Source organism: Thermobia domestica, chromosome 13 (genome assembly GCF_964235325.1).
Source record: "Thermobia domestica chromosome 13, izTheDome1.hap1.1, whole genome shotgun sequence".
Lineage (NCBI taxonomy): Eukaryota > Metazoa > Arthropoda > Insecta > Zygentoma > Lepismatidae > Thermobia > Thermobia domestica.
In genome coordinates, this window is record NC_137466.1 from 88,995,471 (window position 1) to 89,022,171 (window position 26,701).

Sequence of the window (26,701 nt, forward strand, 5' to 3'; positions counted from 1 at the left end):
TTTGGACTCGCGTCTCCTTAATTCTCACGCAGTGTTACAATCCGTCTCTTTACCACCAATACATGACATTTTATCTACTATAGGAGGGAGACTGTACTATTGTTCGTTAGATATTAAGAACGCATTTCTTTGTTCCTTTGGCAGAACAATCTAGACTTTATACAGGTTTTAATTTGCCTCAAATCGGGTCATTTCGTTATCGTTCAATTCCCCAAGGTTTCTTAAATTCTCCAGCAATATTTAGTAGAATTATGTCCACGTGTTTAGCGAACATTTATCCTGAACATGTGATGTGTTATATGGATGATGTCCTGATTTCAACAAATTCTCAGGAGCAGATGATTGAAATTTTAGAAAAAGTGTTTCAAAGATTACGTAATATAGGTCTGAAGCTTTCTGTTGAGAAATGTAAGTCTATCCACGATAAAGTAATAGCGTTAGGACATGAATTATCCAGGTTTGGTTACAAAATTTCGGACAAGATCATTAATTCAATCAAAACATTTCAGACACCAACATCAACTAAAAAATTAAAATCATTTTTGGGACTTACGAATTATGTTAGGAAATTCGTCAAGGACTATGTAGAAATAGTGGACCCTCTTCAAAAACTGACGAGAAAAAATGTGAAATTTCATTGGACAGATGAACACCAGAGAAGTTTTGATAGTTTAAAATCAGAATTGATGAAGACACCCATATTGAAGCCGTACGATGCGAAGAAACCTCTAGCTTTATACACAGATGCTTCCCGAAAATCTGTGAGTGTAATTTTGATGCAATGCAATGAAGATAAGAAGTGGTATCCAATAGCTTACTACAGAAGGAATTTGCGAGACAGTGAGAAGAATGTGGACATTTATTCTTTAGAGTTACTCGCAGTGCTAAGTGCATTCAAAGCGCTTAGAGTATTTTTAATTGGTCGAGAGTTCAAGTTGCTTTGTGACAATAGGTCAATTACCTACTTGAAAAATACTCCTAACCTACCATCGAAGTTAGCGAGATGGCAACTATAGCTAGCAGAATATCAGTATATTCCTATTCATGTTAAGTCTTCAGACAATGTGGCAGATGTACTTTCCAGGGAAACAAATAATCAACCAACAAAAGAGGACTTTGATGTTGAAGACCTGAATACATTCATTTCATTCAAGGAGGACGTTGATGTCGGCAAACTTCAGAGGGAGGACTCTTTTTTCTGTCCAATCATCCGAGTTTTGGAAGGAGAAGAACCGAAGGACGCGAAGACGGAAAGACAATCGTACTACTTTGAGATTAAGGACGGACGCCTTTTTCGTAAACAAAAACATCCTGGAGGAATTAATTATTTATTATATATTCCTTCTTCTTTCAGAGACTATGTTTTTGACTGTGTCCATTCTTCTAATCTAGGAGGGGGACATCTAAGTTTTTCAAAAACGTATTCATCCTCAGTTAAGAAAGTTTACATGCCAGCCTTAAAGCAGTACATACAGAAACGTTGTCAGCAGTGTACATCTTGTCAGGTGAACAAACGATCTGGTCGAACACCTCTACATCCACAAACTTATCCAGCATACTCTGCTATGAGTACGATAGTGATTGACGAGTGTGGACCTTTTCCGTTATCGGCTACACACAGACATAAATATATTTTAACAATGGTGGATGCTTGTACAAGATATTTGGTGACTAAAAGTCTTCTTGACGTTTCGGCAGAAACGATAACTAATGCCATTTATGAGGAAATAATTCTCAAGTTTGGTATTCCTCAATTGATTTACTTAGATTGACATCTCATAAATCGAAGATCATGGAAGAAATGGCTGAACGATTCATCATCAAGTTGAAATTTGTGAATACAGCTAGTAGCTATACCATTGGACTAGCTGAGAAATTTAACGACAAAATACAAACATGCCTTCGGCATTTTGTAAACAAGAAATTAAATGACTGGGACACAGCTTTGGCAAATATAACATTTTGTATTAATACCCACAAATATGAAGGTACCCGTTTTTCGCCTTTTTATCTTCTTTTTGGGTTCGAACCGAGAACGATGTTGGATGCAAAGTTAGATCTTCCATGCAAGTTCGTGGAGAACGAAGTCCGAATCAAGAATGTACAGGATGCGAGGGAGATTGCAGCGAAAAGTCTTTCCAAGAGATTCGAGTCGCAGAAGCAATACTTTCAGAGAAAGTACTCCAATCAAAAATTTCATTTAAGACAGAAAGTTTTAATACAAGACGTTAACGCGCAGAAAGGAGTTCCGGCTTGCTTTGGAAACAAATTTAGAACGCAAGGGACAATTGTTGAAGAATTGAATGAGAATTCGTATCGAATTCGCTATCGAAATTCGAAAAATGAAGAAGTCGAGGATTCATTTGACATTAGAAGACTACGTCCGTTTTACGAAGATTCCAATTGCCAAATGGGAACGTTAGTGTAAAAAAAAGAGTTTATGAAATATAACATTATCTAGTATAGGTATTAACTGGTGGTGGACTATCTTATTATTTTGCGTTTTGATATGTTTCAGCAAATTCTGGACGCTGAACCTCAACCAATTCCAGACAATCGACGGAAGTTGACATAGAAATATGTTAACATTTTCTAAATTTCAATATCAAAACGTAACTTAATAATCTTCAATTGTGTCGTTTTCTATTCTATCCTTTTGGGTTAGATTAGGAATTATGGATTTTTCTTCCACACTTAAAGAAACGAATCAACATTAAAGAAAAAAACGATCCTGTAAAGTAAACATTATATTAGAGAACATCCTATAAATAAATTTTAAATCTGAGATTTCATTTTCAACAAGCCGCTTAGTGGAAATTTTTATTCATTTCAGATGAATTGGATTTCCATGACTCTGATTCTTGTATGGTCCATGAGTAGCTACTGTGAGCTAAATCTTGACCCTCAGCAACAAATTACTTTAAAAGAACTAGGCATTGCTATTTCGCAAGCAGGCTTCGCAGTTCATGATGCAGAGAACATCTATACTACGCTTCGGATTCATCTGGATATTAATTTTACGTTACCACACAATGATAATTGTACAGATTGGACTCAATTCAGGCAAGAATTATTGGAACATGAAAGAATTTTTGCAGAAATCAGAGACGTTATACCATGTGCTTTCCAATTTTCGAACAATTCAGTTCATTGTGTACCTAAACAACGTAATTGTAGATCAATTGTATCTTGGATACTTGGTCTTACATCTTTAGGTCTTTCAGGTTATAATTGTTATCAAACCAGTCAATTAAAGGCATCTGTAAATGCGTTACAGGAACATGATCATTTGCTAACAACTGAAGTTCAAAATCTCAAGAAAGGTTTTAATCATGAAGTTAAACTTGTACAGAATGTAGCCTTAACAGTCAAACACACTATGCTGAAAATGAAATCACAGATAAAAGAAGGATTTTGTAAAGTAGTTAGCATAGAAACCTATTTGCTTGCAATGTTTACGTACTATCAATCACAGCAAAGGATTATGAAAATGATATCTGACATTCTTCAAAATAGTGACTCACGAAATATTAAATTCAAAGCAAGTTTTAAGTTTAGTTAAAAACCATGCAATTTTAAAAGATACTTTGTATGTCCATGCAATAGGTTTATTTTATTCAATTTCATCTGTATTTTTGGTTAACTTCAATTTTGAGACACTGAATGTTGATTTAGTTTTGATAACACCAGTAGTAACACCAAACAAAATTTAAAAATTGTTTCAAGTTTCCAATTTAGGAATATTACATACTGATAAGCTTGTGAAGTATAATATTCCAGAACAGTAATATGAAAGCGACAACAAATTCATGGAAATCAATAAGTTATGTAAATGGCATTCCTTTTTATTTTTATGCGAAACGTCTTGTTTACGAGTCACTTCTCCATCGAAATGTTTAACGAACATGATTTTTAATAAATCATTTACTGATTGTGAAGTTCAAACTATTCCACATAAGCTTGAGTATAGTAATCTTTATACTCCTGCAGGATTATTAGTTAATTCCTTAATACCAGGACATATTACAAAAAGAACATCTCATAATGTTCTTCATACTGAACCATTAATCTATGGTAACAACAAACACAATTCATTTTATATGAAAACTTTGAAAACATCTTTATAAAACACACTGTATTGCCCTCAAGGCAAACTATTAATGTGGTCAACACGAATGTTGTTTTGACAATAAATATTCAGCTCCACATTTAAACGTAACGTATGAAATTAAATCTTTAGATCAAATCAGTGCTGAATTAGAATCACTCAAACTTAATGAAAATAGTTTGCATATGCTACATTTTGACAACTTGCATAGCATTTTTTCAATTGTAATCCCGATTTTGTTAGTTTTGTTTCTCGCTATATTGTTGTATTTATTTTTTAAATTGCGAAAACTAGAGAAAAATTACGCTAACTCACATGCACACAATCTTGAAGATAGTAATCATTGAACTACTTACAGCACTATGTATATTTATTTTATCCTTATCAATATATTTATGTATTTAAGTTTATTATGTATATCATTAACAGCATACATACCTGGAAAATATATTTAAAAAAAAGAAAGGAGAAACAAAATATTAATTTTCTTTTTACTTAAATACTTCCAAATATTAGTAGAAGAAAGTTAGTATTGTAAGTTAATAGAGATAGTTCATAGGAATGTGGGCACTGTACCTTGCATGAAGCACAAGTACACTTCCCCACCTCATTCCAAAGGTCAATATTGATTTTGAGAACTTTTTAAGTATCTTCTAAATAATTTAAGATAGAATGACTGGTAATAATTCATAGATGTATTTAGTTTTTATTTGAATTAACTCAGTTCATGATATATGGCTACGAAGGTGTGAGACGTCATGCTAAATTTGTTAGTCTTATTTTCATGCAACCATGTTAAGAGTATGTTATTTTTTGTCTGCGTATTAAAGCGCAGGGAACATTTAGCTTTTATTGGAATATTTTATTAAGGATATACAATATTAATAGTAAAACTAGTGTATTGAGGCACGAGATTCAACCTCTCTCCCTATTTTACAGGCTTGAGACTATTCAGGACATACACTATCCTGAGCTAGGTTAAGATTGAATAACGTACCTTTTCTTCATGATGATTACAACATCGAATTAATTTCTCGAAATATTACTGTCACCACAGTATTTGGGTGATATATCAATCTTTAGGGACGTCCTGTACATAATTCTAATATAATTTAATAAAATTTTAGACTGTGCCTTAATGTAGAAATAAAGGCTGAAAATAAAATTTTCAATATAAAATAATATTATTTTTGGATAAAACAAAGTATTAAATGGCAATTTAAATAATTAAGATCCTTCAAAATTAATTTGACTTTAAGTTTCTGCATGTTATTTATTTTCCAATGCATAGGCTATTTCTTAAATCTTCATTATATATATATATATATATATATATATATATATATATATATATATATATATATATATATATATATATATATATATATATATATATATAGTACAAAATTTTATATAAAATCCATAATTATTTAACATTACATCCAATGTTCTGAATCTAATTATATTTATTTTCCAAATATGGTGAAAAGAGTGATAAAACTTTCTTTATTATTTTTTTTTTTAAATTGGTTAAGTCCAGTCGTTGTCATGATAGCAGTTTAGTAGTTAACATGTTGTCCTATGATGTTGACAAGGACTGTTGGCGTGTTCTCTGATATTTATTATATCTCAGTTAGTTTTAGGTAGGCATTTCCTCTTTGTTGCCATGACAAAAGTGCATGTTGATACAGGAATTTTCCATTGCCATCTTACCGCCTATCCTGTATTGGTGGTAACCGCAGGTGCTATCTTCTGATTAGTCATTTATTGTTAGTCCCTTCGTGAACTTGGAACTTGAGTTAAATAATATAAAGAAAATTACTTTGGTTCCATTTAGCCTTGCTGCAACTTTAGTTATCCTGGTGTGACAACAGTTAATAAACCAGGCACATAGTACACTACATTCTGTTTGACAAGAGACGATTGACTCCTGCATTGAATTAATTAGATAGCATGCTAGGAGTAGATCTTTAATGAGCAGTTTTATTTTGAGTTCAGCAAATAGCAAACGATTTTGTTTGTGCTGGAATTATTTACGTCAGTAGGGGAGATATGTATGTTTTGCCCCACTTTCCCCCTCCACCCCCTAACTACCCCAAAAGTTTATGAAGCCACCCCTGACTATTGTACTTTAACACAGAAGGATACCCCAAAGTGAGACTGAATATGCTTTTATGACATTTAAAATCATAAAAACTTACATCTAAAACTTATAACTAAAACTATACTACATATAATTACATCTACTCCTCTTCTATCTTATAATGCCCCCAAGCTAATGTATTTATACCATCTCGCGCTATATATCTTTTATCGTCCGAGGAATCTAGTGCCAGCTTATGAACGGTTATGCTATATATATCGTGCTTATAACTTCTAATGAGGTTTATATCCTTATACGTTTTAACATTTTTAAATAAGCTTTCTTTATAATCATCAAATTGTAACTCCTTGGCAACTACGCATTTAGTTACTCCTTTAGCTTTTTTCTTTTCTTTATTTTCTACTCTATAAGCATACATCTTTGATCTCAATCCAATAAACTCTGTCATTATCTTACCTTTATTCTCATCTTTCATCTTACCTATTACTTTTTTGTTTATTAGTGGTAGTCCATATATGTTATTTTCCTTGTATTCACTCGTGTCAAACTGGTCAATTATTTCTGCTATATCTTTGTAAAAGTCTTCAGTCTCAATCTCATATATAAAGCTATCGGTGTCCATATAACATAAATCTATATTGTTTCCATATTTCGGCTTCATCGTGTTATAGTGAAAATCATACATTAATAGCTTCGATAGTTCTAACACACTCATACCAACATATATTGGCTTATTAAACGTTAATCGCTCTTTTTTCATATGTATAGCACATAAGTTCTCACTAAATATTGTTCTGTAATCAAAGTTAGGTTTAGCAATTAATGCTTCTACCCTCTTAGGATCACATTCTAATTGTATGGGCTGTCTTTTTCGAATATTTTCCATTGTTTTCCCGAATACTGAGTTATTCATGAGCTTATAAAAATCTTTTTCGAACTCATTTTTAGCTTGTGTTCTCATGTCTGTATTTAAATCAATGTATTTCTTTAGCCAGTTTGATTGTTTAAACTCTAATACCCTATGCACTTTCTTCAATCTCATTCCAAGTGACATATAAAGTTTTAAGTTTCTATAGTGAATTACATATCTTTCCTTATTGTAAAGCGTTGTTAATAATTTCGATTGTTTTGAGCCGGGTGGACACATGTTCTCTGGAGCTAATGGTAAATCAGAATGCTTGTTATGTAAATGCTTTGGATATTCTAAATCTACTTCTAATATGTAGCCAGTTTCTGAGTCATCTGGAATGTTCTTTATATCTATGTAAGGTTTAACCCACTTAAAGTCTTTATAAGGCATGTATTGACTCATAGCCCACCCATATAAGTTGTTTGCGTCTAGATATGCTAGGTATGTTGAACACTCATCCTTATTATAATCTTGCATATATTTGTTGTTAGCTTTTACATATCTTTTACTACACTGTGAGATTCCTCCTCTTATACCCTTTTCTAACATTAGTATTTTTATCATAATCAGTTAACAATTCCAAATTAATTTTAGTCATCTTTAACATTGCATCCCACGATAGACCTGGTGCTGTATAATACCAAGCAGGATCTAATCCATATGCCTTTAAACACACATCTCTAAAGTTTTCAAATATATCTGTTAATTGAAGGACATCTGTTTTGTTATAATGTTCAGTTAAGTCCTCCAATAACTCTAGATTGAATTCTTTACAAACTCGCACATGGAGCTTATGACGTTCAGGACTCATTTTTTCTCCTGTTAATCTGTTTGTAAATTTGTCTGGAGATAATGGAACAGGTTCTTTCAATTTTTCAAATGAATCAACATAATCAAATGGATAATCGCCTTTTGTAGTAACTAGATCAAGCTTATCAATTGGAAAAAACTTTAATGTTTCTCGAAATTGTTCTGGCTTTAAATTCTTTGTTAGCTCTGCTAAACTCTTTGACATAAATCTAAATGAATCAACAAATCTTAAATTTATTCCATCTTTTTCTGGTCCTGCTTTTACATATTTTTCATATGTTATGTACCTTTCCTCATTATTAGCGATCAGTTTAATTTTCTGTGTATCATAAGCTAACTCCTTAATAAACAAATGCGTATCATAGCCAGTTAAGTTGTGAAGAAATACAGGAACAAAGTTGGGATTTTTATAGTTTAAATTGCAATAACTGTAAGCTGCACCTCTAAACTTTCCAGTTAAATGATCATGATCTCTCACCTTAGCTTTGTTTTTAGTTATCTTATATAGACATTTTCTTAACTCATGCTTCCATTCTACTTTTTCACTCATATCATCTTTATCCTTGTAGAACTGTATTTTCTTCTTCAGTATATTTATTTTTTTCTCAACTGCTGGTGGTAAGTCATTCAAGTTTTTCTCACATATATGACAAGTATCCGAACTGTTATAAACTTCTATTTCCTCCTCACTAAGCTGGGTCATATTAACTACTCTGTTATATATTTTCATAATTTCTATTGCTTCTTTTTGTAACATTTCAATAAATACTTTCGCAGCATCTGGGCCTATATAACTAACAGGGGCTTTGTAGTCCCCATTTGAATACTTGACATAGTAACAAAAACTCATTGGCTTATGCTTTTGATATTTTACTGTTTTACTACAATTATGCTCTATTTTTAACTTACATAAGATGCATTCAAAGTCAGCAATTATCGTAAATGGAACTCTTAATGATCGATTATAGTTTTGAAACTTTATTTGATTGTCGTATGGTTTTGGAAGTTCTATTCTAACAGCCTCATGCTCTTTACAATACAGCTCATGGTTTTGCAACTGCTTCTCATTTCGAAAGTGTCTTGTTAAACATCTATCACAAAAGTATAACTTCTCAGTATGTTTTGTCACTTGACTTCTTATTAATCGTGATAAGTCTTTTATCCAACAAAAATGACTGTTCTTTTTATCTTTTACATATAATAAATTGATATGAGTTTCCTGCTTATTTTTTGTGATTTGAAGTGGATATACATTATAGTTCTTGTCATAGCCGTAAACATTGATGGAGATATTACTTCTTCTTTCAAATTTTGGAATATCTTTTAACCGTACAGGAAACTCAATACCATCACAATATTTCTTTTGTAGTTCATTAACAAGTTGTTTATAATGAGAGGATCTTTGAGGATTTTTTGAAACGGTTCTATCAATAGGTTTTAAATAACTTGCAATAGAATATAAGAAACATTTATTATCTTTATTTTGAATATTTATTACTGCTTTCTTATCTTTAATCTGCTTTGGAAGTTCAATATAGGAAGAAGCTCTTAATGGCACATACTTGTTTAATCTGATTTGTAAGTATTTAATTTGGTGTAATGTCCAACCTGATCCTCTACCTTCAAACTCTTCCATTTCTCTACGAAGTTTTTGTTTTGCATGATGTATATATTCACTTAAGTCAGTTGATTCTAATATTCTCTCGTTTGATGTTTTGAAATTGTGCTCTTGTATTTCTTTATCTTTAATATAGTCACAAATGAAAACAAGGTTAACTTTAACAGGGTGAAATTTTAATTCCTCTTTGATTTTGTTAATAGCAACTCTTCCACTTGTATCTAAAAATTTTATTGGGTCTTTATATCCGCCTGTGTTTTCGACTTTAATGGTTTGTAAACGCTTCTTGAGTGCTGTTTCTTCTAATTCAACTTTGATGGGTATACGTGCTGGCTTCGGTTCTTCAATTACTTCTTGTTTAAATGGGAATATATTTCTAATCTGTCTCCTGCTTTGTTCATCGTCATGTTGTTTAAGAAGGTCTATCAATTCTGCTTTTCTTAATCGGGAATATCTTCTGATTCCCCGCTCTTTACATTGTCGTCTTAACTCTATTACAGTAAACTTATTATAATTACTCATCTTATTTATTATATAGAAAATCTTCGTTAGTACTCTTCACCGGGTTATTTCAGTTCATTTTCATTTTTCTAACACATCGTTTAAACATCTGCACGCGTCTGCCATTGCCTACATATGTTTCCTCGTTGTGTTAGTCTAGAACTTTCATGGGATTATCCCATCAAAGTCACATATACACATTTAAAACTGATTCATTTTTGTAAGCTTACTCATCATCATCATCATCATCATAATCATCACTACCATATTTATATTCATCATCACTACTCAAATCAGATGTTTTTTGTTGCATTACTAATAACTCTTTTTCCTTTAACAGTATTTGCTTCTCTAGTAGTGTTGCTAAGAGTTTAAGATCGTGATGAATTAGTTTAAGTCTATCATGTAATAAATCAAATTCTTTCTCCATATTTATTACATAGAAAACCAACCTTAATTATCAGATAATAACTTTTCATATAAACAATCAATTTCTTTAACCAATTCTTCTTCTGATAAGGACGTCCAAAACTCATTACCCTTACCTTTACGAATATCTAGTTTTTGCTGCATTAGATTGAATAGCTTAATACTGTTAGGATCTCTAAACTTTTCGTATATTATTACATGATTCGGATATTTTTCTTCTGCTTCATTAAGAGGCTTACATAGGCTTCTCTTCTGACATCTGATTGCATAATAAGGGAAAGGATCATTAGGTTTTTTCTTCTTATATATGATTAGACAATTATCTTTTGAAACATCATCTGTATATGGTGCTGCAATTTCTTTTAAGCCCTCGTTTTGAATTCTCAATCTCTCCATTGTTTGATCTATTTCTTCTACTCTTTTTTGCAACTCTTCATTGTCTTGTTGATACTGTCTAAATTCCTGAGTGAAGTAATTAATAATAATTTCATTACATTTAATATAAAAATCTGGTGAAACCCATCTTGCTATATCAAGTATTAACTCTTTCGGAACATATGTTCCTCGTATAATACCTAATTGTCCACCTTTAACAATCTTAAAGTCATCCCCACGAATTCGTTGCAATGACTTTATATAAGAAATTAACTCTTTAGATTGTTTATTTTCTAACCATTTATAAAATTTCTTTCCTCCATCTTGACACAACTTAGTAGCATTGAAATATCCTGTACTCTTATCTATAATCAACTTGAAATCGCCAAAGATACCATACCAATAGTTATCTTTGATCTGTTCATAGCAAATATCATTTAAACTAAGAGGACTATCCATAGTATTCATATTTATTATATAGAAAATGTTGATTTTTAACTTCATTTTCGTTATGTTCCTGATGGATTTGTACCTTTAGATGCGAGAAAATACTTAACAGATAGGGAGCTCTGATCGGTGCTACCAAAAATATACCAACAAAAATGAAATAAATTGAAAAATTTAAGAATAAAAACAAACATGACTAGTGCTAAGGAAATATTATCTTACAAATCTTTATTTGATTGTGTATGTAAATATTTAGATATTGGTGGTTATAATGATAAAGACAAAATAAATTTTAGCGTGTCCATAGGTATGTTAGATCATTTGTTCAAGAAAGCCACTAAAGAAAACAACTCATTTCTTACACAAAACATTCTCTATGCGAACGTTATGAACTTGTCTGATGAAATATTAGATTCACTGACTGATGAACAATGGCTATCTATAGGCTATGATGATTATGAGGAGGAATATAACTATGATCACATTACAGAAGACTTCATACGCAAATATCTGCAGAAAGTTAATTTGAGTGAAATATGTTTATGGAAAAATTTATCGGAAGAGTTTATAAGAGAATTAGCTGATAAAGTTAATTGGGAGATTATTTCAGGAAGCCAAGACTTATCAGAAGACTTTATAAGAGAATTTGCAGATAGAGTTGATTGGAAAGAAGTATCGTATCACCAAAAGCTATCTGAAGAATTTATTAATGAGTTTTGTAGATAAAGTTGATTTTGATGCTATATCTTACATAAATGAACTCCCTGAAGCCTTTATACGAGAACATGCAGATAGAGTTAATTGGTGGTACATATCTGGAACTCGTCAATTATCAGAAAACTTTATAAGAGATTACGCTGACAAAGTAGATTGGGAAATGATTTCAATGTCTCAAAATTTAACAGAAGAATTTATTGCAGAGTTTGAAAGCAGAGTTCATTGGACTAACATTTCAACTTATCAAGACCTATCTATAGACTTCATATATGCATATAAATATTTTGTGGATTGGAGAGCTATAATAAGAAAATATCATAATAATCCCAATTTAGGTGATATGTTGAATGTAGCATTCGCTGTTGCAGCAGAGGGTAATGTATAACACTTAAATTGTACTTTGATGGGTTAACCCTAAAAAGCAATGGTATATTTAGTTTCTCATACTTAAATGTCTCTTAACTGAATAAACCTGTCAACAAGATCAATATCACTTAAATCTGTGTTCATATGCGAACCGTGCCAAGTTATCTTAACATCATAGCGTTCTTTAGCTCTGTTGTATAAGTTGATAGAGTTTGGATCGTCGACGTTAAGCAGAATACTCATACTTGGATACTTAAGTTTGAGTTGTTTAATCCTACTTTCGTAATTGCATGTTTGTACTCTTCCAACCCAATACTTATATCGTTCTATTCTTTCTTTTTGATCTCGTTCTTCTTCGTCATAGTAAAAGAGTATATTCTCAAGTTGTTCTTTAGTAAGGTTTTTCTTGATAATGAATAGCCTATGTATCTTTCCTGGATCTTCTGTATATGGTGCTGCAACTGTTTTAAGATAATCAACTTTGCTTTCTAGTTCTTGATTGTACAATCGTAATTGCTCCATTTGTTGTTCTATCTCTTCTACTCTTGATTGTAACTCTTCTTGGTCTTCTTGAATTTGTTTAAAATTAGAAACGAAATAGTTTTCGATGATTACAGAACATTTTTCGTAAAAGTCATGTGATGTCCAAAAAGCAATAGCTAGGAAAATTCTTTTGTATACATATGTGCCAGAAATTAATAATTCTTTCTCGTTTGTACCTTTTGGTTCTATATAATACGTTAAATTTAGCCTCCTACAATTATAGGAAGCTAATTTTTCATTGTAGTATTCCAATAATTCTTTAGAATCTTTATTTTTCAGCCAGTTGTCAAACCTCTTACCTCCGCTCTGACACAAGTTGGTAGCATTGAAGTATCCTGTACTCTTATCTATAATCAACTTGAAATCACCAAAGATACCATACCAATAGTTGTCCTTGATCTGTTCGTAGCAAATATCGTTTAAGCTAAGGGAACTATCCATAGTACTCATATTTATTATATAGAAAATCTTTATTTTTAACTTCATTTTCGTGGGGTCCACCAGCACTGGACCCCTTTCAAACATGCATACGTCGCTTCTTTGAAGTGGTCTATATCTAGACCGCTTATTAGCTGGCTTACATCCAAGCCAGCAAAAACTCAACGTATTGAAGTCCCCAGAATGACCTGGAAACTACAAGTGTCCAAAACGCGGACACATTATTATCGACTGTCATTCCATATTTCTCCTTTACCACCTGCTACTTTTCTAATAATTTCCACAGCCGGATTACCGACATTGGAAATATATGCTATGAGAGTAACGTTTCATTACTGTGTAAGATGAGTTTTTGAAGTGGCCGGATTTGTAAAATGGGTTTTGCAGCTCCCCAGCAAAGGTCCCCGTTTCGAGGACCTGTATTTGTTTGTATGTAACTTTGTTTTGGAGCGACCCCTCGTATATGAGGAGTCGCTTATTTTTTTGATAATTTCATCTCCTATAATACTAGCGCTGGAAATATATGTTATGGGGGTATCGTTTCGTTACCCCCTTATCTCATTTAAACCAACCTTTTATGGCATAATAACCATAAAAGACAAACATTTATATTTACACTACAACATTACTCTTATCTACCCAACTATTATGCGAATCATCAAACCCTAGCCATTTAACATATATTTTGTCACCTTTCTTTCTCAGCACCTTTTCTACTAAGTATTCATCTTTGTATTTCGTCTTTAATAGTTCTGGTTCGTAAAATCTACCTTGCACATCCTCTTCTTCTAAATCTTTAATTCTATATGTAGGCGGATTAGATGGAATAACTTCGCTAATAACAAATACTTCTGTTGACCAATTAGGTGTATATCCTTTCTCAGATAACCCTTTCGACTTACTTATACGAACATGATCACCTAACTTGTATTTGGGCTTAACACGCTTATATTCTTTTTGATACACTTTCTCCAATATTGTTTGCTCATTCTTCTTATTAACTTCTATAGGTTTTAAACCAATTGTTCTATGAATTTGATGATTATACTCTTTAACTAGTGTTGGTAATATCTCTATCCATTTATAATTCCCTTGTGTTGTGAACCTTTTCCACATGTTCTGCTTAAGTGTTCGATTAAATCTCTCAACAACAGAAGCTTTCTTACCACTATAGGTTGAGTAGTGATTAATCTTATTTTCCTCCATTAACTTCTTAAACTCTTTATTGTAAAACTCTTTACCTTGATCTGTTTGTAAGTTACTAGGCTTTCTTGTTCTTAATATGGATTCGAATGCTTCTGTAACATTCTTACCACTCTTATCTTTAACAGGAACAGCAAACGCATATTTCGAGAACACATCTATAATCGTTAGCAAATATTTATAACCTTTATTGATTTTGGAAACCTTTTAATACTCCACTATCCATTTCTACAAGATCAGCTTGCCAAAGATCATCGATACCTTTTATAACTACACTTAATCTGTCAAAGTTTTTTCTAGATGGTTTGTGAATTTCTTCTATAATGTCTTCTCTAACACCTTTACCTTCTTCTAGTCAATCAGGCTTTTAACGAATTGGGTTTTAGTAACACCACATACAGAACAAATACCTTTCTTTAGATATCTTCCATTCTTTGTTTGTTCAATTCTAATAGTATCTTTCTTCGTATCTGTCAATTTCTTACACTTAACACAATACATCCTGTTTATTATATAGAAAATCAATAACTATCGCTGTTTAATATTATGCTTTCAACATTCTCACCATCATCATCACTATCTTCGTCTTCTCTTTCTACATGCATAAGAAGCAATAGTAGTTTACCATGTTTCAGATCAGAATCTTTAGATGGTCTAACTGTCAATTTATCATTTGTATTAAAGTGCAATGGAAAAGTTTCAACTAGAGAATCATTTAAATATATATCTATATAATACGTATTGTAAGATGACTCTATATGCATTAACCTACCTTTATAAAGAAATTTGTATGCGATAGATAGATTTTGTACTAAAAAGAACGGAGTTTTAACATTTTCTGATATCAATCGACTATGAAGTTCTATAACATAACTCCGTTTGATGAAGTTAAGCTCTTCTTTCAACATAGCAATATCTTTTCTCACAACTGTATTATCTAACTCTGATGTCATTTTAACATTACCAAAGATATCCATATTTATTATATAGCAAACGTCTTTAGGAAAGCTCTCTCTCTATGTACATTACAACAAACAATAATTGTCCTTCTTCCATAGCAGAATTTTTATTTGGTTTAATCGTAATTATATCGTTCTTCTTAAAGTCAAAAGGTATCTCTTTAATCAAAGTATCATCCAAATATATATCTAGAAAGTATTTATCCAAACTTAAGTCCATGTGCATTATTTTCCCATTATAGAGAAATTTGTAACCGTTAGAGAGATTAAATATTCTAAAGATTGGCTCCTTAACGTTTTTAGCTCTTAATCGATATAGTAGAGGCATGGTTTCTTTTTGCATAATCAATCTAGTAGTATCCATCCTAACCTTTTCAATATCTTCTTTCTTTATGTATGTGTCTTGTAACGTTTCTAATGTATCTTCAAATCGTTTTCTATCGTTCTCTAATTGGACTTCTATTGATCTAAGTTGACTTACGCTAACAACATCATTTAAATTCTCCAACAATTTTAATTTTTCTTCGCTCATATCAACATTACCTTTTCTATCTTTAACATTACCAAATATATCTATACTCATTTATTTTACAGAAAATGCCCATCCTAGTTTTTCAAAACATTTCTTTAACATCTCTATTTGTCTAGGTGAGCGTTTAAAATCAATATCAACATGAACATCATGCTTTTTCAACAGATGGTGCAATACACATTTTAGGTTAATAAACAATGCTCTTTCCGGATACAGCTCCCTAAAGACCTCGTGTAAGTTTTCGAAGTCGTTTATAAGTGTTTCCTCCATATGTTGTAATTTTAATGGTTTTTGATCGGTAAGGTGATAGTGTATTAAATAGACATCATCATAATATTTTGTGTATTTGTTTTTCTTTAGTACTTCTAGAACATCTTTTGTTGATATTAAATCTCTTGGTACATCTCTAAGTTCATCATTTAACACCTTGAGCACCTCTTCGGGAATAATTCTATCCTGTAAAGCTTGCAAACGAGATAGCTGTAACTTAAATCTTTTTATAGTATCATACCATGGTTTTCGTACGCAAGCAGCTTTCGTTTCTTCACAAGTACTGTAAACCCAACCACTCTCTACAGAACAATCGTCACAAATGTAACTACTCATACCTTTTGTTAATGACTTACTACCACAATAACTGCATTCTAATGGCCTAGAGCTATAATTCGACAACAAGTCCTTTAAGGTAATTATTGGACGTAACTTTTCCAACTCTTCTTCCGTGTACAAAAATTTTGGTATTAACCTTTTCCATAGATCAATAGCATTGTATACGTTGTTTTTATCTTTTAAGTCTATCTCGCTAACATCCTGAAAATACTGATAAAAATTATATCTATCTAGTGCATCTAGTTCATCCTCATGCTTCTCAAAATATTCTAAAAATCTATTGTGTATAGCTTCCATATTTATATTAAAACAAAACTTTTATGGATATCCTTATCTCGTAAAGGCGTCGCCACAATCTTAGAGTATTCACGACCAAGAGATGCTATTCAAGATCATGTAGACGAAGATGACAAAAGACAACTGTCGTATATAAAGGGGGTGTACAGAAAACGCCCCCTGTCAATTCACAGCCTCATACAATCTTCATCAATGAATCTGGTCTGTATTCCTTAGTGTTATCATCAAAGAAGCCCAAAGCCAAAGAGTTTAAGAGATGGATAAAACTTTTATGGATACAAACCATAAAAGCGCTTAATCATTTTTAATCATATACATAACGTCACTAAAAGTATACCCCTGATTTAGAAGATTTAAAACCTTAACACAAAGATGACCGCTTATAACTGAGTTAAAGTCTTGTATTCGTTCGTCATTGTAAAGTAAGTTTTCGGTACCAAGATATTGTACCAGTTGTTTAGGAGGAACACCACCATAAGAATCGAACACGTACTTTATGTTGTTATCTTTCCAATAGCATATCCAATGAGTACCAATGTTTTCTGATTTATCGAGGTTAACTACGCCACACTCATTTACATAAGGTTTTTGTGGAAGTTCATCACTCATAAATACACCTCTAAATCGTTTTATCTTTAATTCTTTAGCCAACCTCTCTATATCGAAGTTGGTCAATGGTTTTAGTTTTTTGACTTCTTTGGTTTACCTGCTCCCTGCTTTTCTTCCATAGCCATATTGTGTCTTTTTTGTTCTTCAAGTTCTTGTTTATTCTTCTTAGCATCAAGTACAGTTTTAGTAATCGCTGCTGCACCACCTGCTAATGAGCCAACTGCTCCTAAAGCTGCTAGAATGGCTGGAATTGTAAAGATAAAACCGCCAATATGCTCTTTCTTAATCTTTTTCATTTGTGCAGTAGTTAAAGTTAAATCCATTCCTTTACCTTCTTTAATTTTCTTGGCTTTATCGTTAAGTTGTTTCTTTGTTAATACATGATCAATATTTAAATCCTTTAGTTCGTTATAAGGAACACTAAACATACAACCTTTAATAGAACACATCTTCCTATTTATCTAAGAGAAAATCTTGGTTTGCAAAAGTACAGTTGTTGTTGCTCCACCAAAATCAATTAAGGAATCATTCTCATCTGTTATCCTTATCTCGAAATTGTCAACCTTGTCTTTGGATATAGGGAAAAATAATGGATAAGTAGGCTCGTAAATAATACTATGTTTGAACTCAGCATCTGTTTTGAATGATGCTAAAATTCCTGTTTCTCTATGTGTGTATTCTGTATCTTTAACAAACATGCCATCTGCTATATTACAGTGAACATTTATAGTATCAAACGGATGAAACTTTGGCAACTTACTTCCAATATGTGTTTTGTTCTTTTCTAAAACTTCAAAAACATTAAACCCGAGGACAGTGCCTATACTCCCAATTGTAACATCATTACTATCAGTTTCAATTTTAACTCTATTTCTTAAATGATCTTCTGATAATGTTATGTTAATGGATTGAGATTTTAAATATTCATTAAGACTGTTTAAGCTGTATTGCCCTTCTGGTATAAAAACTTGTCTATCACCATATGAGAAACTGTTTTTTGTGTTGTTATGTTTGGTGTCAGATATGTACTGTAAAACCCAACTAGTTCTATACTTAAATAGTTGCTCTTGTTGTCTAATTCGTAATGGAGCTTCTTCTTTAAAACATAAGTATCACTCGTTAGCTTAAATACCTTAGCCATTTATTATATAATAAATGAATGAGTTTGATTTACCTAGAGATATTCCAAGAGAGAAAGTAATCAAGTTAATAGAAGATGTCATTCAAAAGTTAAAAAACAGTTTAAAGAAGAAAAAGAGAAAACTACGGATTGTTAGATACGCATACTACACTTTGGTTACGTTATCGGTTATACTTTCTGCAACAACTGGGTTTATTAATATTTTTATACCTGTAACAATTTACTCAATATTAACAACGTCTCTTGCAACTGGAAGTGCTATAATAACAGGTTTGTCTTCGAAGTTAAACATAAGCAAAAGAAAAGACGAATATAAAACCATTGTCACTTGTATTAACTCATTTAAAGAACAGTTAGAGATGATAATAACATTAAATGGTGAAATGAATAGCGAATATATAAAAGATACGTTGCTTAAGATCAGAGAACAACTTAAAGATTTAAGATCATAAAATTTACCCCGCTGTATTCGGAGGTCCAAAATGTTTCGTGTTTGTATGAAGAACTCTAATCCTTGGCCCTTCACATGTGAAGGGCCTGAAAGTGTGAGCAAAACGCTCCCCCTACAGTTCATCCTCAAACTGTTTGAAAGGGGTCCAGTGCTGGTGGACCCCTGATTTTCTCTATAATAAATGAGTAAGAAAACTATTAATTGGGATGTAAAAGAGATGATAAAAGAAACAACAGCTAAGAAAAGAAATGGAGAGCTTATACCTGATGATGTTCGTTGTCTTATCGTGGGTCCCTCGGCGTGTGGTAAAACGTTTTTGCTATTTAACTTCTTATTACAGCCAGGTTGGTTAAACAATAATTACTTCTACATATATTCTAAAAGCATGAATCAGCCAAAGTATGAGCAGTTAAAAGATCGATTTGAAAAAGCAGAACTAAAGTTTAAGAAGCAAATAGCAACGTTCTTAAGCGGTAATGATTCTATTGTGCCTATTGATGAATGTGAAAAATACTCTGTTGTTGTGTTTGACGATTACATTTTGGAGAATCAAGATACTGTTAGAAATTACTTTACAAGAGGTAGGCATAGACAGTTAGACTGTTTCTATCTTGCACAAACATATTCAAAAGTACCTAAACAGCTTATAAGAGATAACGTCAACTTCCTATGCATATTCAGACTGGATGATACTAATCTTAAACATGTGTATAATGAGTTGGTTGGAGGAGATATGTCTTATGATAAATTTAAAGAGATATGTTCAAAATGTTGGCAAGAAGATTATGGCTTCATAGTAATTGATATGACAAGGAAGGTAAACAATGGTAAGTATAGGAACAAGATAAAACACTTCTTAAACGTTTGATGTTTATTGACGTTTGACGTTATAACGTTTGACGTTTATTGACGTTCTTTGGCGTTTATTGACGTTCGTTTGCTATACAATAAATGGATGAAAAAGAAATTGATAAGAATATTAAGTTGAAGGAGTTCTTGATAAAGGGCTTCAAATCTTGGAAGAAAGAAAGAGCAGGTATATATGATAAGTTTAAGACACAAGAGCAACCTGTAATTGATGCTATTCAAACCTTAGGAAGTGAGATCAAAGAAGTAGCAGAACAAAATAAAAATCTAATAACTGAACTTGTTCCAGTTGCACATAAGACAGCTTCAATAGATCCCAGTCTACTAGAAACACCTAAAAAGATAACTTATGATAGTTCTCCAAGTAGTAGTGATACGCCTATAACGGGAGAAATAAAACAAATGAGAAAACAAATTAAAGACAAAGTGGAAGGAGTAGAACCTTTAACAACAGCACAGTCATTTGGTAAGATTGCAACGAAATATTATAGTAAAAGAAATGATACTGTGTTTGGAATAAGAACTGTAGAAGAAGATGGAAAAATAATAAACAAGATAAGAAATTTGGAAGTTAAAGTGAATGGTGATGATTTGACAATTAATGGTAAAACTTATAAAGGAACAGAAGGTCTATGGGAATTGTTAACGACGAATACTAATAAAACCATCGAAGATTATGACGATGATGATTTTGAACAGTACAAGGAAATAATAATAGACTCAGATGCTGCCTTCCAAAAATATAATCGAGATAAAAAGGTAGCATCTAGTAGAGGTTCAAAGTACATTAATATTATCAAGCCTATTTGGGATAATTATATTAAACCAACTTTACCCCCAACTCCTAAAAAGAACACGACACCTAAAAGGACTGGTGAAGGAATTAAACAATATACAGAGATACCTAAAGAATATATATGGATAGATGATGTGAGAAAGTTAATTGATCGGTTAATAGTTATAGATGGAGAAGAAAAGGCTGGTAATCATAACTTTTACAATGAGAAAGTAGGTATAGTGAGTATGATTAATAATAAGCTCTCACAATTTATTCCTAATGATCCAAAAGGTATAGGTTATTTGATTAAGATCTTAAATACGTTACCACCACGATTCTGGAATGATGAGAAGCTTGGAAAAGGGCTAATGAATAAGATTTTAAACATGAAGGGAATGCCGGAGTTACATATACCAGGCTTCAGATTTTGCAAGCCTTTTACGAAGCTTCAAGAAAGGTTAGAGAGAGGTGATGAAGGTATTAACCCATTAGATGAGGCTTGTAAAGAACACGATATATACTACAGAGACAATAAAGATACAGAGTCGAGACATATTGCAGATAAGGAACTGGAAACTAAAGCATGGAAAAGAACATTTAGTAGTGATGCGCCAATTGGTGAACGATTAGCTGCTTTTGGGGTTGGTACTCTATGAATGCTAAGGTTAAGTTGGGATGGGGATTATAAGAGCGGTGAATTGGCGCTCTTAACTTCTGAAAAATTTTTCTTATCTTCTTCGTCTACATGATCTTGTGTTATTATGTATGAGTCTTTTATGGGTATATCCCATAAAAGCGCCAAGGGGGAGTTTTAACCACCCCCACCTTACAGAACGTTCATCCTCAAAAAGTTTTTATCAACGATGTTTCAAGATTTTCTTTATAATAAATGGATAGTGTTGAGAGTTACGAGTTACAGAGTTTTAAAGCTAACACAAGAACATTTAATAATTTGAATGAAGCTAACAAAGATATTGAGTTCGATTTCAACGTGGGTGATGGGTTCGTACATCCACACAAAGCAGATTGTCATATGACTTTTGAAGTTGTTGGTGCATCAGTTGGAGGAACATTTGGTGCAAACGATACTATAAAACTTGTAGAAAACTTCTTCCCATTCTTCTTTTCTCAAATTGAGGTTAGAAAGCATGGAGTTGTTATAGATAAGGTTGAGCTACCTGGAATAACATCTACAGCTGTCGGAACATTAAAAATTTCCAAGCCAGAAGTTGACTATCTAAAACAGGCAGGATTTGAAACAGATGATAAACTTGGTCTAAGAAAGGACTTTAGTGTTTTGTACCCATTAAGATTAATTCCAGGCTTCTTAAGTGATTATAAAGAGGTTATGTGGAAAGGCGGATTGAGAATAACATTTACAAAAGCTAACAACAATAACGATGTCTTGTACAAATGGACTGGATCAGGGGCAGCTCCTCATGATGGAAAAATAACAATAAAGAGTATGGAGATAAGAATGCCTATTGCTGAATACGAATCTAATTATGAAAACAAGTTAAAGTTGAATATTCTCAAAGAACCAAAAATCATGTTTTCATTCCATACTTATCAATGTGTTCAAAAGACTGTTACAGGTTCTTTCTTGGAGTTTGATGTTACTACTCAATTTAATTCTAGACAATTTGATATGCCTGATTTCGTAGTTGTAATGTTCCAAACTGATAGAAGTTGCAAACAAACAGCAGATGCAAGTAAGTTTGATCATTGTAAGGTAAAGAATATCTATCTTAAGAATGGGAGGAATGAGGTATTTCCAAAAGAATCAAGAAACTTAGATATTGCTAACAAGGATTATTTTAAGATGTACGAAGATTTCACTGCATTTAAGAGAATAACATGTGGCAACACCGAAATGTACTATGATCCTAAAGAGTTTATAGATAACAGACCAATGTATGTGATTAATTGTAGTAAGAGAAAGAATGTATCAAGAAATGAAAGAACAAACATAAAGATTGTTGTAGACTTTGCAGAAGCTGTGGCTGCTGATACTATATGCTATGCGATTTTAATTGGACGAAAGAACTTTACATATGATCCTAAGAATGAGAAAGTAGTAGAAGAGTTTTAGCCCCTCTGTATTCGGAGGTCCAAAATGTCAAATATTTTCTTGCATCTATGCAGCGTCATACACAGAAGACCCAGGCAAGATCCACATAAATGTATGTTTGTATTGTTTTATGGAAGTTTTTCCATCAAACGAAATTGACGAAAATGATTAAATATTTTTGGGTGAAGATAAAAATTGAAGATTGATTTTCTATATAATAAATACGATGGCAAAACACGTTGATTTTTTAAACGAGCTTGGAAGTCTTGAACAAAAACAGGTTATTGGATTAAGAGAATTAGAATTAAATACAGAATATAAGATTGTGAAAATGGAAAAGATTAAAACTAAGTTTGGAAAGAGCATATTAGTTGAATGTGAGAAGTCCAAGGTTTTTCTTCCACCTAGATTTACAAAACACTTAACAGATAAAATGATTGATGAGATCGTTAAAGATGGAATAAAAATCAAATACACTGGTCTAAAAGGTAACTATCCAACTGTTGAGTTCTGTATGTAAATCCAAAAAATGAACGAAAATGAACAAAAATATGTTGTCATAAGTAAAAAATGAAGTGTTTAGAAATGGATCCCCAAAAAAAGTTCATTCTTACTAATAACTTTAATGTAATTGTGAAAAATGTGCAAACCGAAGTTCAAGTAGTTTTTGATATTAACGGCTGTCTATTCAGTTTGAATTACGATCAGTGGACAGAGTTTAAGAAGTCATTGTTTCCTATAGAGAACGAGGTTAACAGAAGATTCCATTATCAATATCCAAACCTGTAATTTTAAGTATGTTTTAAGTGTTTTATGGTTATAAAGCCATAAAACTAAGACCTTTCAATATACAGATACAACTCAGTTATTGAATGCTTCAACTCTGGAGAGAAAAAGAGAAGATGTGAAAAATACATTTTGTATATGGAACACTAGCGCGCGCATGTGGCACGTTATGGAACTAAATAGCGGCTCTGTCGACAAGGATGATCACAGCCAAAGTCCACCGTGTAACAGCGCAACATATTTCGCTCGAATTCTGATCGTTACGAGAGGAAAGTTCAGCGAAGAATACAGCGCCCGAGCTATGTGAAGCCGTTAAATCCAATGTTATCTATATGAGAAGCGAGACATACTGCGGCGTTAATCATTCTCTCTCTGTTTCTATTGCATAAACCTCTCTGTCGTTCAGAGCTGATGGGAAGGAAAGAGAGAGAGAATGAGAGAGAGAAAAAAATTGGCAAGCGTCCTCTTTGCTATATATGTATATGTGTGCTCGACAGCTGATATTGTAAATGTGTGTGTGCGATTGAGCGAGAGTGTATATACATATATCTGTAGTATACAACATACTAAACTATAACGTTTTATAATTCAGTTATTTTTGAACCAATTTACACCTAACAAAAACTATTTTTTTAATCAAAGACAGCACTATAAGTTGTAAGTTTTAGATGTAAGTCATAAAAGCATATTCAGTCTCACTTTGGGGTATCCTTCTGTGTTAAAGTACAATAGTCAGGGGTGGCTTCATAAACTTTTGGGGTAGTTAGGGGGTGGAGGGGGAAAGTGGGGCAAAACATACATATCTCCCCTACTTACGTCCAAAGTCTTTTGTCATTTTAAGAAATTGTATATCTGTACCACATATCCAGACTGATTTCCTGCAACGACAGAGGTGCTGTTACTGGAGAGTGCGTTCAGTGCTAATCTAGACTTATGATTGCCCAGCTCTAAGGGCTAACAAATATATTCAAAAATATTTCTAAGTTGATCTGAATGCAAATGTTTCAATCATTATATAGAAGAAACCACGTTTTTTTTAAAAAAAAAAGACAGCTATAGGGAAGATTAGAAGTCAGGACATCTTGATTTGAAGCTCAGCACCTTCCCGTACTTCATAGCACCTCCGCTAAGATTCACTGAACAGAAATATATTCTACTTATTGTGTCTAGGAAGAACACATTGGAATAGCTCGAAAGTAGCATTCTTAAATGAAAGTCTACAGTCATGTAAAAACAAACGTTACGAAAAAAATAATTTCTGTTTCAGTTTAACGCTCTTTCAATTTTTCTCCTTACTTCTTTCTCAAATCAATAGTAAACATAAGAAAATGTGCACAGTATTTTATTTTACTGTTATTACACTATTTTACAATTTAGGTGATGTTATAATGATTTTGTCGTTCTGTTCTCTCTTTATCTTCAACGTTTAGATCTATTTTAGACTTTAAAGTAAGGAATATAAACTAACAAATTATAAGAGTGACAGTGTGACATTGCGCAGTGCAATTTGTAATTAATGGGATTCTCAATCCGAAGATCGTTGGTTCGAATCCTGTTATGGGATATTTTTAAGAACGCATTGTGCATCGCTTCTTTGCGTTTTGTGAGTAATTCGTGTGTTAATTTTGTTGAAATATAATAATAATAATAATAATAATAATAATAATAATAATAATAATAATAATAATAATAATAATAATAATAATAATAATAATAATAATAGCGCTTTTCATTACTATTAATTACATGAAAAACGCAGTTATCTTTATTTTTTTATATCTCACACACTTAAAATTCTTCATATCAAATGCACATTGGGACATGGGTTACATTTGATTGGTAGGTCCCATTCTCTATAATCTGTCTGTTAGATGAACAAAAATTGCGAACAATTACGTTGTAAAATTCTTACAGTATGTGTTATGTATGCTAACATATTTTTTAAATATGGCAAATTCTGAAAGATCTGTTTAATTACTTGTCATCCATCAAACATATTTCCAATGTAATTAATGAATATCAAACAAAATCGAAGCTTATATTTAAAACAGTGTAAAATTATAGTGTAGCAATTTTCAGTGTTATAAAGAAGAACGTGTTCTTGTTCATGTAAAAATTACTAGTCCGGCAGCCAAGACCTAAATCCGAAGTTAGCATATTAAGTTTTTTTGTTTGCATATTCTGGATGATGGACATGTCAGCTTTTCAAATTCGAATGATGCCACCTTGGCATCCTTGGGGAACTCGGGCAGTAGCGTCATAAATTCCGTCATTCAAGAGTCATTGAATACACTACGACACGTTTTAAACACTTGACCACAGCTTCCATTATTTTTATCCGATTTGCATCCTGCAACTTTCTGCTGATAGATATTGAATTCACCTTTCGCTAATTTTATCCATTAGTTACAGGGGCACACTCACGGAGGTCCACCGGGTCCGGACCCGCATGCTTCCTAACTCAACATACGGTTGTACACTCTCTCAATAAAACTATAATTGTTTAACAAAGAAATAATTGATAGTAGCATGAAAATTTGATCTTAAGCTTTATCTCTACTCTTTCTCTTACAAAAACATTCTAGTTTTGTAATATTTTTCAGGAAATATAAATGGAAATATTTTACAATTACTTATTGTCTTTTCGCGTGGAGAATATACCCGTTCAATACTTTATAGATGTAGTGTCTTGTAGTATTGAACCCCCAGGTCCGGATTCAGGGGGTGCATCGGTGCACGTGCACCCGCCTCGTTGTAAATATACACTATCTAAAATGAGAAACTAGCAGTGAAAATAGCAAATTTTCCGAAACTTTCTGCCGTCATGTTTCCGTTTGGGGCTTAAAAGAAAGCGAAGGTTTGAAAAAAAATGGTTTGTCGATTTTCTGAAGGTTGAATGGAATGGAATCACCAAGCAAAGCAATATAACATTTGCCAAGTAAGGAATTAAACAGAAGCCAGGATGCGCGGTGGCTCAGTGGTAGAGCGTTCACCTCCGGTGCTTGGGGTCCCTAGTTCGATCCCAGCTCGCG